The following is a 15,845-nucleotide window of genomic DNA, read 5'->3' on the forward strand; positions in this document are numbered from 1 at the left end:
ACAAGCTGTTTCATTGAATTGCACAGGAGATCCAATCATGTGGTGGTGGAATTAGCCTCTCTGGAAAAATTCAATTTAATCCAGCTGGAACAAAAAGACTCTACAAGACGTTCCAAAGTTTTAGAGAGGACTTCGTAGTCTCTTATCTAGGTTTTCCAGACCTGTGTATGGAGCAGTGCAAGCAGAAGTTCCTACTCCATGTGTTCATTCATCCAACACACACCTGTCACCATCAGAAATTCCAGGCCAAGCATTCAAAAGAGGTTTGACCTGCTTTTACATTTTCTCTGCTAGCTGCTACTTGTTTCATGCTACTCTAGCTCCACTGAATTTTTCCAAAATGAGGTTTTTTTGCCCCATTCTTTCTTCAGATAGACATTGGGAAATGCTGAAACTACAAACCCCCCACACGAAACACGTGCAACACAGAGTGGGATGGAGAAGAAAAATAACTCAGATATGTTTGCCAGCCTTGGTCAAAAGGCCAAGACAAATTCTCCTGATTTCAGAGTTTTAGTATATTTTATACACTTCCTATACATTTAACACATGTTCCTTGCTACTATTTAGTTATTTATAATTTTTTAACCTCAGGATAATAAACCTTGCTATTTACAGGCAAGTAATATATCCACATTAACAAAAATACTATTTTTGGTTGGGGTTTTTTTTTGTTCTGTTTGTTTTGTTTTTTTTTTTAATATTTACATAAAGCATCCAGGCTTCAGTGTATGAGTTATAATATACAGAAGAGCTCTTTCATTCAGGAGTTCTTTCACTCTTTGCCTCTTTCTTGTATTCAAGCTTTGACAATCTGCCTTATTGCCCACCCACTTCTCTCTCTCCAAACACTGCCAAACACTCCAAGTTTCCCTAGCCCAGGATATCTGTGCCAACACTAACCTCTCTTCATGTAGGCACCCATTCTAATCTCACTCTAGTGCAATGTGGATTTACCCCAGAGAGATAACAGCTGGTAGCTTTTTCCAGCAGTTTCTGAAAAACCTTCAGAGCACAATACATTTCTATATTACACAGGATATTTTAGAGCATATTGACTATAGAAATTGTTTCTCTTTATATGGTGAAAGCTGCAGTTCCGTTTAGTTGACAATGAATTTGTTTTCCCAGTTTTTTCTTAGAAAATACCATAGAACAGGTGTGATGCCAATGTTTGCATGGTATATCATATTCCTCTGATAGAAGGTAATTCCTATCAAAAAGTGAACCAGATTTATGACTGATTTTAGAAGAGTAACATATGGATCCTGCATAGATGATAACCCCAGTTCCAGTCGTTTACCACATGCTGTCACATCTGGAATGATGGCCTTTTCCCTGTCAATGCGCTCTGCACACATTTTGTAAAACACTGGGACTGTTACCCCCTACAAGAAAGGTCTCAACTATAAGCAGGAGGCTTCAGCAATTTTTCATCTTTTTATATGCTGCCTTTTGTTTCTCCGCTTACTCATTCGTGCTTATAGCCCCCAAGTAATCAGGGCAAAGTTTGCTCCCCTCCCTTGCCTGACCTGGAGGCTCAGAACTCCAGAATTACAGCTCTCATCTGCCCTTCTTTGACACAATTCTTTATGGTTTTCACCTCAACGCCCATGTAAGACTGATATTGACAGTAACTGAGACGTGTCAGGGCTCTGCTGCAGTCTGCGCACCACAGAGAGCCAGACTGCTGGATGAAAGTTTGGCTTATTTTGTGCCTTCTTTCTCAATACATCAGATTAGGGAAAATCTAGTTAAATCTATCAGTCACATTTTTACTGATAAATAATTTCGATCAGAACTCTTCTCAGATCTGTGACATTGTACTAATTAAAGCTTTCATCTTACATATGGATTTGTGTAAAGGGCTTAATTGTTCATGCATAACAAAGCATAAGAGACTGTGGTTGCTGATACGCATACAAGCATTTATTGATTAGTTTCCTTATCAGAAATTTCTTTGTCCAGATGCAATTTCTGATTATACACAACACTTTTTAATTATTTAAATGACTTCTTTAGCAATGCTGACAGTGTTCAGAAAGTTCTGTGGTGTAAGAATTTAACCATCTGCTGCTTCAGTAACACAGTTTGATGATAATGTGTAATGCTAACATAACAGACAGGTACTTAAGGAGCTAATGATCCTGTTCTCATGTAGGGTACTGTAGTTTGTAGCCATCACTGACTACCATCCTACCTTGATTAATTTTTTCAAACATTCAGCTGTTCAAGAAACACTGAACAGAGACTAAAAACAGATTTCGAAATTGCTGCACTTTAAAACATGTCAATTCTCTTCATCTTTTACCCATACAATTTTTCCTAAATATACAGTCATTCTGTTGGAGAGTGGAACCATATCCATCATTCTAGTGGCTTCCATTAAAGGCAAAAATAACTCCAAATTCATAGTTTTCTTCCTCAGACTACACTATCAGTAAAATTAGGTTGGTATTTCCTACTATCTGCTTCTAGAACACTTTTGTAATAATTTTAAAGGCATACTGAAAAAAATGAACCTTTTTTGTAAGTCACTGTTGAGAAGATATTTGCTTACAAAAATCTTTCTAGTGGATAACACAGGATGAGTCAATTATACAGAATATGTGCTAATTTTCATCTTTTCATATAGAAGGAAGTTTGACATAACACCAAAAAATTGCTGTAAATTTGTGAGATTCAAAAGACCACAAAATAACAGAATTATTCATGGAGCAAAGATGTCTTGCATTTCACTGCCCGTTTTTCACTCTGGCCCTTTTTTTACATAAAGAAAATTTTATCCCTCATATAATTAGCAATACTTGGAAATGGGGGACTTTTTGAATTCCAAAAAAATTTAGTTATCAGGAAATAACACAGATAATATTATAATTCAGGTGACAATAATTCAGGTTATAATTCAGATTTTCACACATTATTTTGAACAGGTTTTTTTTAACCATTATTATATTCAGCTATTTATTTTGTGTATATTTTTTTGAAGAGTTAGTTCTAAAGATTACATGAAAATCTAAATATTTTTAAATATATAGAAAACAAATTACCTTTTCATTATAGGGTGTGATAATAACTGCATTTTCTTCAAAAATTCAAATCTACAAAATATCTAAAAATATTTTCATGGACTAGGATGGCTTTCCTGGAAAAAGTGGAGAATTTAAGAATGTGCACCATAGAACCCAAATTTACTAAAAGATTCTAAACAGGACAAAAAATTTACTTGTATTAGTATTCCTACAGTATTCAGGGATTTAGTCATGTTTAAAGTCACTGCTTCACTGCTTGGAGCTGAATTAAGTTCCAGATAGAGTAAAATGATACTTTAACTTCAGCCTTGAACATAGAGAGGAACATAATATCACTTATCCAAGTGCTTTGGGAAGGGAAAAAAAAAAGTAAAAGAAAAAAAAAAACTGAGAAGGGAGCCATCTGCTAAGTACTTCAAAAAGTTAGTCTAACTGAGAAGTTAGTCTATCCCTGCCCCAAAAAGCATGTAATATAAATAAGCAAGACAGAAAACTATTGCAAAAGAATTACTAGCACAAGCTGAAAGAACAGACATAGTTGGCAAGCACTGTGTCAGTACCATATTTTGTTTAAAGAAATTTCATTTTCTTTTTGTCTTATGATGGATGTTGTTTATCAGAGTAGCAAAGGGAGAAGGACAAAGGTAAGAGAAAATAAGAGGTACAGACCAACAAGAAAAATGGAGGAGAGCAGTAAGAAAGAAGGGACAGGATCTGGCTGATGTTTAGCAAAGCCTGAAATCAGCGTAGGAAAGTGAGCATACAGCAATAGAACTGTGCAAATATGTTAGCTGTTCCTAATTCTTCCCTTACCAGTTCATCTGCTTGACAGGTTGTTTTGGGGTTTTTTCTCTTCTTTCCCTCAAGATTGCAAGACTAAGGAAAGAAAAGAGAAACGCTTAAAAGCACATATCTAGAAATGTGCAGTTCTGCAACTAGGAGTGCTTTTTTTCACTTCCTTACTTTGTTCAGGATACAAATGTCCAGCATGTACACCTGAGGAGGAGAAAAAGAAAGGGAAAGGGGAAAGGGGAAAGGGGAAAGGGGAAAGGGAAAGGGAAAGGGAAAGGGAAAGGGAAAGGGAAAGGGAAAGGGAAAGGGAAAGGGAAAGGGAAAGGGAAAGGGAGATACTTTATTGGAAGTTTCTAATTTTAACCCAAGTACATCAACTTTTATTTTAAGAGCATTTATCGTGGGGGCAAATATTCCCCAGTGAAATACTGCAATGTAAAACAGTGCCAAAGTATTTTGGTTTTTATTGTCTTACTTCCACTCTTTCTAAAGTAGTTAAATACAACACATGAAAGGGAGTCTGAAAAGAGCAGGTACCTACTTATGCCTCCGTGCTTCTGTAAAGTAAACAGAAGGAATTTATTTAAACATAATTGGATCCAAATATTATGTAAACTTAGGTTCTGGATTCAGTCTCTATTCTTCAGGGCTTGCTATAGGTTTTCTGAGAAAAATGTAGTTGCACATAGTTTTTTCACTTGAATGCTGACTCAGTGATAACTGATGGGACTCAGCTCCAGATAGAAGTGTGGAATGCTCTTGGTATAATATTGCTCATTAGCATTAGTTGTAGATGGTTTTCTTGCTTACAGTAGAAATCAAGCAGTTTCCTATACAGCTCTACAATAAATTCCAATCTTGAGATTTTGTCTCTCTCGCCCTTAAAAATCACTTTCATAACTCTGTCTTCTGCCATTCCCACACTAATTCACATGCTCCTATAAAATATGGTTTTAAAGATTTGATTTTATCTGAATTAAGCCTGCACAGGCCCAGCCATTTCTTTTAATGCCTCCAGTGGCAATCATTTACCACCTACTTGATATTAGTTTAGATAAGGGTACTTAAGCAGTTCTGCCTTCAGTCCCAAAAGGGTGAATGAGTGGGATGCATTCTCACATTAACAAGGTCTGTGATCCCTTAAGGACCAATGATTCCTTTTTGTAGCCCTGTGATATTCTGTTGTGGTAGACACTATAGTATAAAAGAATGCCCAAAACCTGATAGATCATCACCATTTAAAAGCTAGCACAGGAACACAACTGTTCTTTCCTCTAGTAATCTGTAATCACATTTCTCCCATATCCTTTGCTCTAAATCAGATTCTATTCATCAGACTTTTATCATGTTCTGTTAGTTGAACTATATTCAAGCTCTCTGTATCTTTTTGTTTAATCTTTTCTTTCATCTTGTTCTATAAAAGGAGAAAAACAACAAAATATGCTGTTGCTCTGAAAATAAGCACAGGTGGATCTGAAGAGGACTGTTTGCTTCTCACCTGCCAACACAGAATTCCTAATTGGATGCCTTGCTGCGACAAAAGACCATTTGGGAACACACAATAACACTGCACTTCAGTTTTCCAATGAAGGTAAATCTTGTAATGATGCCCTAGAAATAGGGTGCTCTCAGAGTTTCTATTTTATACCCAGTTGAAGAGAAAAGTGTTTTAAATTGTGGTGCCTAGGGACATGGCTGAGTGGTAGACTTGGTAGTGTTTGGTTAATGGTTGAATTTGATGATCTTAAGGGTCCTTTCCAAGCTAAATGGTTCTATGATTCTATGAGTTAAGAAGAAAAGTTAAAACCATAAAAACAGCACTGCACTAAAATATTTTCTTATAAATCCTTGGATCTCTTCCCAGTTCAATGACAACAAAAGATAAAAATTAATGCAGCTGAGAAATGTGGTTACTACTAAATACTGTTTATTTTCATGAATTTTGGGATAAAGCAGAAATTAAAAGTGTTTCAGAGAATACAGTATATCAGTAAAATAAAAAACAAGGTCTTACATGAATTACAATATAACTGAAAGAGATAAGGTATTTTGAATTTTTAAACAAATACACTTAGTAAAGCACTCAAGGCAGCTAATATACACTGTGGGCAAGTACTAAGAGGAGGTAAATGAGGCAATGTGGCAACATTGCCCCTTCCTACCTCCTTTTCAAGTGTTTCAACATAAACTCATTCTAGTTAAAATAGAAGTCTGCATCTGCGATCTTCTTTACAAGCACAACGCTAAATTAAGAATGATTTTAGAAATAGAAAGTACAAGTAATGTCCAAATATGTTTTCCCAGAGATTGTCAAAGTCATATTCACTTCATTCTCATGTTATGATGCCTTATTTTCAGGCACTCTTTTTTTCTCCTCCAAGTCATTTGGTCTAAATTTGTTTCATTTTCTGAAAGATGTCCTAAGTGGCAATGTTTTCCTAAACTAGGAACGATCTCTCCAAAAGAGATCTCTTCTCAGTGTGAGGTTTTCTTCTGGATGCATTCCTGGAAATAGAGGAGGTGTGAGGTGTTTGGCATTTGGTTCATCCAAGCACCATCAAAAGCTCTGCTATGTGACTCAAAATTATGCAGGGCAAAGCTCAATCCAGAATTCCTGTTCTCATTTCTGTCTTAGAGATATTACCAGGTTTATCCTGAGCCAACTTTGGACACCCTCATATTTAAAAAGTGTTTGTATCTGGAGCACTTCTCACAGTCCATGACTTCTTTAGGAAACAGATCCCAAGCCTTGGGTTCTCAACAATGCTAGTTTCTCAAATGATAACAGGTCCTGGATGTTTCACATAAAACCAGCTAAACTGGAAAAGGCTAATAGCTCTGTATTTGAGCAGCAGGTCTTCATCTTCCTGATGACATCCTGCTGTCTGTGTTTGGACACCAGAGGGTTAGCCTGGAGAGCTTCAGAGCTGCCAGCACAGTTGGACTGTGTGTGGGTGTTGCAATAGTCGAGGCTTGAGAGGCTCTTCTCACTCACACACCAAGCAAGTGGTGTTCATCTGGAGTGACAGCCAGGCATTGGTCCCTGCTGTCTGTGTTTCTGCCAGATAAAATGTCACTTTTAAACAAGTCTGCTCAGTGGGGAGTGAAGCTTTCTCCTCCATGTCTTGAAATACATGCCCTGGGCTGGGCAGTGCTGGGCAGAGCAGTGGGAAAGTTTAGAAATCTTAGTTTAGAAATATCAGTTTAGAAATATTTTCTTGTCATAGCCTAAGAGACACAGCACTGGACAAACTATAACTGGGCAACTACTGGAGAACAAAATTAACAGGATAGATAGGACAGGTCATGGTGGGGCTATTGGAGATGACAGCAAAGTAATTGGAAATACTGAGATCAGTATTTTATCAGTCTATGCTGATTACACATTTAGTGAAAGAATTGCATGTTTGATGAATGTCTTGAGCAAATGTTCTTAGCATTTTGTGAAATATTCTGATCCTTTCACTGTTCTTTCCAATAAAAGTTTTGAAACTTCAAAGGGAACGCAAGTTATTCCACAGTTTGGGGAGGAGAAATAGAACAGAGATTCACAGTTTCAGTGTTGGCAGGTGGCATATCAGGAGTTGCACTGTGCAGGCAGAGGAGGGCTAGAATCTTATTTTAAAGTAATTCTGTCCATGCACCCTCATCCACAGCAACTGGGGATCTTTGTGTGAATACTTGAGTCTGCGGACACTGCTCTGGGTACTTTTGATTTCCAGGTACAATATCCCAGCAGATGTTTAGACGGGAAAATATTATGCTTCAGAGAACTCTAATGTTCTATGTCTCATCAGGAGGAAGTTTCTTCCCCACTCTCATTGACACTGCAACATGGGGTAATTCAAATGCTGTTCTGGTTTCCACCTGCCCCATTGACTCCACACCATGTGGGACTGTTCAGAGCCTGCTATGACCTTCTGCCTGGACCTTGTGTGTGGTGTGAGAGGGCCCCAAAGAATCTTGCTCTCATAAGTCCTGTAACCAGATCCTCAGAGCCAGGATGCTCCCTAGATTAAAGTGAGCAGAAAGAGAATATTCTTCAAAATGTGTTCCATGCCTTATTCCAGATAGATATAAATTATTATAATTATGTGGCTCTCTAGCTGAACATGAAGCTAAAGCAATAGTAGTGAAAAAGATTTCTAGATCATACTCTTTAGCCTTTGTCCATAATAAAGCTCTGGCTAACAGGTCCATTTAAAGCAGGTCTCTGGGGACACTGAAATAAGTGCTTTCATTACACCATAGAAGCCTCAGAAAAAAAGCAGAGAAATAAAGTAAATCTACTGTGGATGCTAGTGCCATTATAACATTATCCAAGGAAATTAGACACATTACTGAGGAAAAGCACGAGACCAGGACAAACCCCCACAAAATTAACAGTACACATTTTAACCACAGTGACAAAAGTTTATTGCCTCTTATTTCCTGAGTTCAGAAGAATTGTCATCAGCCAGAAAACACCTGGAGTTTAGATTACTATGTGCTAAATTATGTTTATGTACTTGTAAAACAGTGCAACATTGCTACGGGTCTTAAAAAGCATCTTTTCTAAGAGTTACTTACTATGTGTGAAACAAACCTTTCACAATAACATCTGAGTGTTTCCTGTATACCTGAGAGGTACCTCTTTTTAAAAAGAGCTCTTTCTGAGGGACATAATTAGAGGAGGGCAGAGCATAGAGATGCTTTCTCTAATTCCATGTAATCTCGCAAAATTAGTTTTAAAAATGTTAATATCTGTCCTTAATTTTGCATAGGTTCCTAAGCTACAGTTCCTCCACTCCAGAGAAACAGATAAGAGGAAGCTGGCAGCAACTTGAAATGGCAGTCTTACCCATTCCCCTCTACTGAGGCAGGGTGTACTCACAGTATGGATTATCCCTGGCACTGACTTGCTCAGCCTCCTTTTCCTTGACAGAAGTTCAACTGCAAAGCTTTTTGCTAACATGCAATTAAAAAATAAATAGTCTCTATAGCAAAAAATACAAAATCAAATCCCATTCATTGTACCTTGAAGGGTAATTTTGAATCTGAATGCTGTATCAGTTAAAGCAAATACAAATTAAATTTGTTAAGAAATTAAACTTGTTAAGAAATTAAACATATAAGTATACTAATATATTACGTTAGCATTTAAAGTGATTACAGCTTCCCCCTCCTCAATGTCATTCTGCCCGTGTCTGTAGCATTTCAAATAAAAGCAACAACTTTCCAGAGTACATTGAAGACACATATTTACAAAGGCGCATGTTATGGTGCTATCAGATTTCATGACTTCACCAAAACATTACCCGACTAAAATGAAGTTGGTTTATTTTGTAACAGTAGGCATTTATAGACATTGTATTGTTCTGAAAATTACTTCAGGGACAGCATAAAAATGATTCCACTTTTATCAACCTCTGTGTAGTACTAGTATTATAGCATTGTTTTCATGTTATAGTGAAGGTTGTATTAGTCTTACACCATAAACTCCTATTTCTCTGGATTTTATAACCATGATTTGTAGTCCAAACTAAAATTTGCTACTAAAAGTCAAAGCTATACTGTTCACAAAGTCTGACAATATCCATAGTACTTATTACTTCTATTCTGGATGCAAAAAATAAAGTCTGTTTAGACACAAGTTTGTGTGTGTATATAATGGATGTAAATACATAATATTGCACATATATACTAAAGTTTAAACTCAAATTTTATGCACACAGAAATACAGTCTGCCCATTTATAAATACACATATGCGTGCATATATGTGTATATATGTGTATATATATATATATATATATATGTAATTCAAAAAATTCAAAAGTATTTTATTCAATTTCTTCTCTTTGCTTGTATTATTTTGTACTCTCAATAATGCCAAAGCAGTATTAGCAGAGTAATCTCTAGCCACAGTCAGCTCTGAGACTTTTGTCTGCTCTGCTTTTATGACAGAGCAGGGAGAGGAGCAGAACAGGGAGAAGAGGCGGAGTGTGATAAAGCTATTAATGGAAATTGTCTCCTCAAAATTGCCCCCAGAAAAACTTACATTGTGCTAAAGATTCAGAGACACGAGCCTGGCTGCTGTCACTGCCCCCATTTTGCAGCACACAGACATAAAGAAGATGAGTAAACCACCACTATGCCCATAAGTTTTCAGCTGCATTCAGATGTTCTCTCTAACAAAATGCTGAGAGCAGCTTTAGTGTTAGCATTTCTAGGAGGTGAGCCATTTTTCCTCAACCACTTATTTCATATTTTTTTTAGTAAACAATATGCGGAAAAGTGTTCTCCTGACAGAATTCCGTTCTCTGAAGATGCAGCATGTAAAGTGCTGTATTCATTCCTCTGCCTTCCTTAAAATGATGCAAAAACAAGCAGTTAATTTGCTTAGGGTTTACAGAATCACACATGATTTTTTTTTTAATTAATCAACATTTCTTTCATGTTTTTCAACAAATTTATTTATTGCATGTTTTTGTGTGTTATATATAGTCTGGCTTATGAGACCAGTTTTGGGGCGATTTTTTCCTGATTATGAATTTACTGCAGTAGTCCATAGTTGGATCTATTTAGACCAAGTTATCTTTGTTACAAACTGAATATGGTTTTGTTTATCAAAAATTAGAATATGTATCATCCTTCAGACTTTTACCCCAAAGGGTGTCCTTTAATTGGAACTGTTGAAGAATGTGGTCTTATTTTTTAAAGCTTCTAGAACAGGGAGACCATATGGACAATTTTCACACTTACATTAGTTGTAGCGTTCTTTTATCTTGTTCACTTCCATATCCCTGACACCCTTTCAATGCAGAGCTTAGTAGTATTCCTTTTCAGAGATGGAGAATAATTATCCAAGAAGTTTAAAAGTGCGCTGCTTTTGAATTGTACAGAACATTTTTGTCTTCCTTACACTTGCAGCTAAAGTAGTCATCACTGGTTTCACTCAGCTGTTCCTGGCCCACAACATCAGTAATTGGTTGTTTTGCCAGTAAAAGCTCAAATTCAGGAAACCAAAAATCCTCCACAGGAAAGGCCTTAACACCTATTAATATTGTACCACAGAGTGGAATGTAAAGTTATTAGCCCTATTTTTCCCAAAGTGGGAGATGCAATTTATTTGATTGTATTTGTACAGTGACTGTCATGAACACCTGTAATGTAGTTTGTTCCTTTAAAACCGAGCACTAGTGCAGGAAAACTCAGTTGACAAAAAATGTGACAGAACTAGTGACTTTGTGCAGCTACACCAGCTGCTCCAAACTTTCTTATAATCAGAGACAGCTGAAACTGTTCTACTCTTTTTCTTACACCAAAGCGAAACTTGAAACAATGTTTTGATTTTTTTTCCATTTGAATCCAAAAGTTTTAACTTGCAATTAAACTGAAACCAGAATTGTCTTGAAAATGCATTGCTTGTAACATAGATGTTATATTCTTCAGGCATTAAATATCTTATTGCAAGTGAATCCTTCCAATACAGAGTTTCTTATACTGTTTATGTCAGACTTATCTTCCTTTTGATTCTTAACCCCTCTATTAACCTTTTCTCTGGGGCTGTAGGTCTCCATGTAGGACAAATACAACTATTATTAATTGTATTAATCTTTCTCACTGGTTAACAGACTTGGCCAAAACAAATTTCATCTTACATTTTTATATTTGTAGACTGCAAAGATTATTATTGCTACTTATTCATGTTCCTAATTAAGAAATTTGAAATTAAGAGCAATGTTCTTTTTTAGATATAATTAAAACAGTATTTCACAGAATGGTGCCTGAATTTTCTTATCTCACTCTGTGCCAATTAACTTGGCCCAATTTGCTTGCTGAAGTGGCTGGGCCAATTTAATTAGCCTGACTTCACTCTCTGATTCTGTATCTGAGTATTACAGAGCTAGTGTTTAGCTCCATGGAGTGACCATAATGAATCTGTATGTATGTGGGGAGTAATTGCTTTAGTAATGAGAAAGGAGAAAACAACAGTCCATATCAGTGTGTCACTTTTTCAGCAAACTTTTCTGTGTGGCGTCAGCTTAATATAAGAGCCCACAGTGATTGTGCATCTTTAGGTCCCACTAGCATTTCTGGTGTTTGTGTGAAAAAAAAAAGTGATACAGTCACAGTTGTTGTACCTCATAAAGCCAAATCAAGGTTTTAAAAACTATGTATAAAGCATTGATTAAACTGCTTAAAAGTTTGGGTAAATATATTCAGTAATTTTTTTTTTTTTTTTGGCTTTACAGACTATTCCAAGAGTGGGGGAAAAGCATTCCCAAAACTTCTTGAATTAGAAGGCTTAGCACCTATTTAGTTTGCTTCATCTTCTGAGTACTTAATAAATACTTAATTCTGCCCAATATTCTTCTGGTATGCAATACTGGTATTACTATTTTTATTATTGTTAACCTATTGATGTATTTACTTAATTTTTCCAAAATGCAAAATTAAAGAAGATTTTTGGAGAGTTTGTATGAGAGAGTTGTGCCATAACTTACAGCTGCACAGGTTAGATCTGTTACCTGGAGATAAGAGAGATATCACTTCAAAATCTTCCTTACCAGGTGGGGTATCCTAACACTTTTAGGAATTCATCGCCATATCACCAAAGGGTGTAACCAAGAGAAAGGCAAGGAAGAGAAAGTATCATATTTCTGAAATCGGAAATTGAGGGTGATGATTTTCTCAGCATAAATGCTAATGTCCTGCTCAGTCATATTCTATTCAATTCAAGGCAAATGACACAGGAGGATAGTATTTCATGCGTCTTCCTCTACTATGTGGACAAAGAAAATTAAGACAAAAATCTAGTTTGAAAGGACATATCAGTATGATAGAAAAATTTGATATCAAAAGTGAATATAGAGTTCAGACTTTCATAGTGAATCATAGAATCACAGAATCATAGAATTAATCATAGAATCATAAAAAGGCCTGCGTTGGAAGGGACTTTAAAGACCATCTGGTTCCAATCCCCCTGCCATGGACAGGGACGCCTTTCACTGGATCAGACTTCTCAGATCCATATCCAACCTAGTCTTAAACACTCCAGGAATGAGGCATTCACAACATCCCTGTGCAGCCTATTCCTCCCTCAATGTAGAGAATGTCTTCCTAATACCTAATCTAAACCTACTCTCTCTCAATTTGAAATAAGTCCCCCTTTGTTTTATCACTACATGCTCTGGTAAACTCTTACCCACCCTGCTCAGTCACCAGAAATCTCTGAACTCTAATCTCCAGGGACCATGTTAGATCTGTACACACTTTTGGATTTGGCAAGCCTTTACTTAAGCTAAGGAGCTGCTTATGCTACAAATGGGCCTACTTTTTCCTTTGCAGGGAAATCCTACTCATTGTGGAACAGTGGTGGTGGTACTAAGCAGTTGTGCACACTTGCGCAGGCAATGCCTTTATTTAATGTACATAAGAATTGTTTTCTGAGATATATATAAACTCAAAGGGGAAAAAAAAGGAAGATATTAAGGCAGTGAGGATCACAGAATGAAATTTATATTAGTATAAATGAGAGGGAGAGCCCAAGATTAGAGGGAGGCAAGTTTGCACAACCCCATCCTGATCAGATCACAGAGTATCTTGATAGCAATTTAACCCAGAAGTGCATCATTCAATTCCATTTACATTGTCACTCATGCAAGTGGGAGCAGTAGGATACCCCAAATGTCATAGGTATTTTCAGGATTTAGTAGAGTCTGAACACAAGTAAGGCCAGTCAGTGGATATCAGCAGTGCAGTAAAAACGTCATTTTTCCTTCGGAGTATTTCCTTTGGAGTGAATTTCTTTTAGGCATGAAGGACTGCCACTTATATAGACCTCCCTTTATTTTTAGTGTGAATTAAAGCTGAGGTGTGGCGCTTAAACTTCTGTTCAGCCTTTGGAGAGCAAGCTAACCTGATACAGGGGCTTTTATCTTTTGGTCAAATTCATCTTCAGAAATCTATCTCCCACTCTTTGCATTTCATGGCCATACAGACAGCAGTGACAAAGCCACAGAGAAGTGAACTAAGGTCCCTTTAAAATGCAGTTCAAGAAGGAGCACGAAAATTCCAAAGCTGGATTCAAGATGTCTGCCATTATGAATGGGGAAACAGAAGTGATATAAAACTAGTGTGAGCTGCAATCCAAAACTGAGCTGAACATGGACTTAAAAATTGTGAGCTGCAGGCTGTGAAATGGAATTAGAAACGTATAATAATTCTCTTCTGCATTATTCTGTATTTTGTAGTTCTCTTAAGGATGACTGAATGCACAACCTTGGCACATGCACATAAATTATATAACTAGGGTAAAACACCCTTTTCTCTCAAGGCAAGTAGAACTGTTCTAGGGTACTATTGTTCAAAAATGGCCAAAAGTTTGCCCTTGATAAAAGAACAGCAGAGGACATGAGTATATGAACAACCAGTGGCAATCTAAGCATTCACACCTGGGTAATATGCGAATAATGGAACCAAAAACTTCTAATAGTCCATTTCTTTATAATTCAGCTAACATGGATTTGAGGTTTTTGGCAAATGAGATCAGAAAAACTTGCTTTTCCCTGGCAGTTTACAACATCCTATTATTGAATCTGAGGAGATAAAGGCGACAGAAGTGTTTACAAAACTAAAACACTTAAGATTTATGAATTACCACATTGTTCGTTTAAAAAATTGCATTATTAAACTTCATTAAGATGGCAAAAAACAGTAAATGACACATACCATCAACTTAGCCAGAAAAACATGTTGGGAATCCAGATGAAGTCCTGAGGTTTCATTTTGTAAAACCAGAGCAATCACTTACTGCTAAGATGTTTTTCATCTTATTTCTGCCAGACTAGTCTATTTGTATGGACTATGTAGTTCAATACACATGATTCAATAATTAGGTGACAGAGAAGATAAAATATTTGTCATCAGTAGTTGCTGATTATCTCCCAAAAATTTTTCAATTTTATTACTTATTCCAACATCTGGTTAAGGCTTTACAATTCTAATGTTAAATATTCTATAAAAAATAGTATATATGTTTATTTCTGCCTGATGTCATCTGGTAATTTTATCCAGTGATTTCTGCTCATAGTTCTAAAACTTACTGCATTGTGTTGACTTTGATTTGACTTGTTTATAAATATATTACAAAAGCAAATATTGTTATTTTCTTTAGTACTGCTCTCTTTCTCTATTTGCCAAGCATTGCATGTAAATCAGGCCTTCTCTTGCTTTTTGGCCACAGCATGAAAAGGAAAATTCTCAACTGAATTTACATGCATTAAGGCTCATAAATAGCTCACTGGCTGGGGAGCAGTTGTGGTTTGGTCTGGGTCACGTGGCCATGTTACACAGGTGGCTAGAAAATGATTCTGATTATTTCCACACGCAATCACAAATTTTTGTTCACTGCAAACAGAGGTATACCTTTATAAGCATATATTTAAAGGTGGGCTGGCACATCTATGGTTGACTAAATATTTGCATGGGGAAGGTACAAAGCAATAGCTCAGGCAAAAATGGGAAGAAATTTTAGGAGTGGAAAGTAGCAAAACAGCTCTTGTCTTTATGAGAAAAGCAATCATTGCAATGTTTTTCAAGCCTAAATATTAACAAAATTATTTTACGAAGAGCACACATGTAACTCAGGCTAGCAGCAATCAAAAACAGTCTGCTCAGTCATGCAAAACAAAAAATACTGTTTTCCCATGCTAATTTTCTTAATATGAAACTGCCTGAAGATAATTTTTTATTTCAGTCTGGAATGGGAGTAAAGAATTGCCTGTATTCCACACACAACTGCTTTCAGAGTAAATTAATCTAACAAAATCTTTCATGGTTGGTTCAGCAAAATCCAGTTTCTCACTAGGGTCACTGCATTCTCAGTTCTCCACCATTTCAAGGAACCTTTTACAGGCAGGCTTTTACAGGGTTGATTCAAAATAAAGTTGCTTCTTGCCTTTGGCTATTTTGCCCTACCTTTTACTTTAGTTGCTGTCTAGCGCTTTGGACCATTACCGTAGAAACCAGTTGCATTT

The sequence above is a fragment of the Haemorhous mexicanus genome, chromosome 1 (assembly GCF_027477595.1).
Source record: "Haemorhous mexicanus isolate bHaeMex1 chromosome 1, bHaeMex1.pri, whole genome shotgun sequence".
In the NCBI taxonomy this organism is placed as follows: Eukaryota; Metazoa; Chordata; class Aves; order Passeriformes; family Fringillidae; genus Haemorhous; species Haemorhous mexicanus.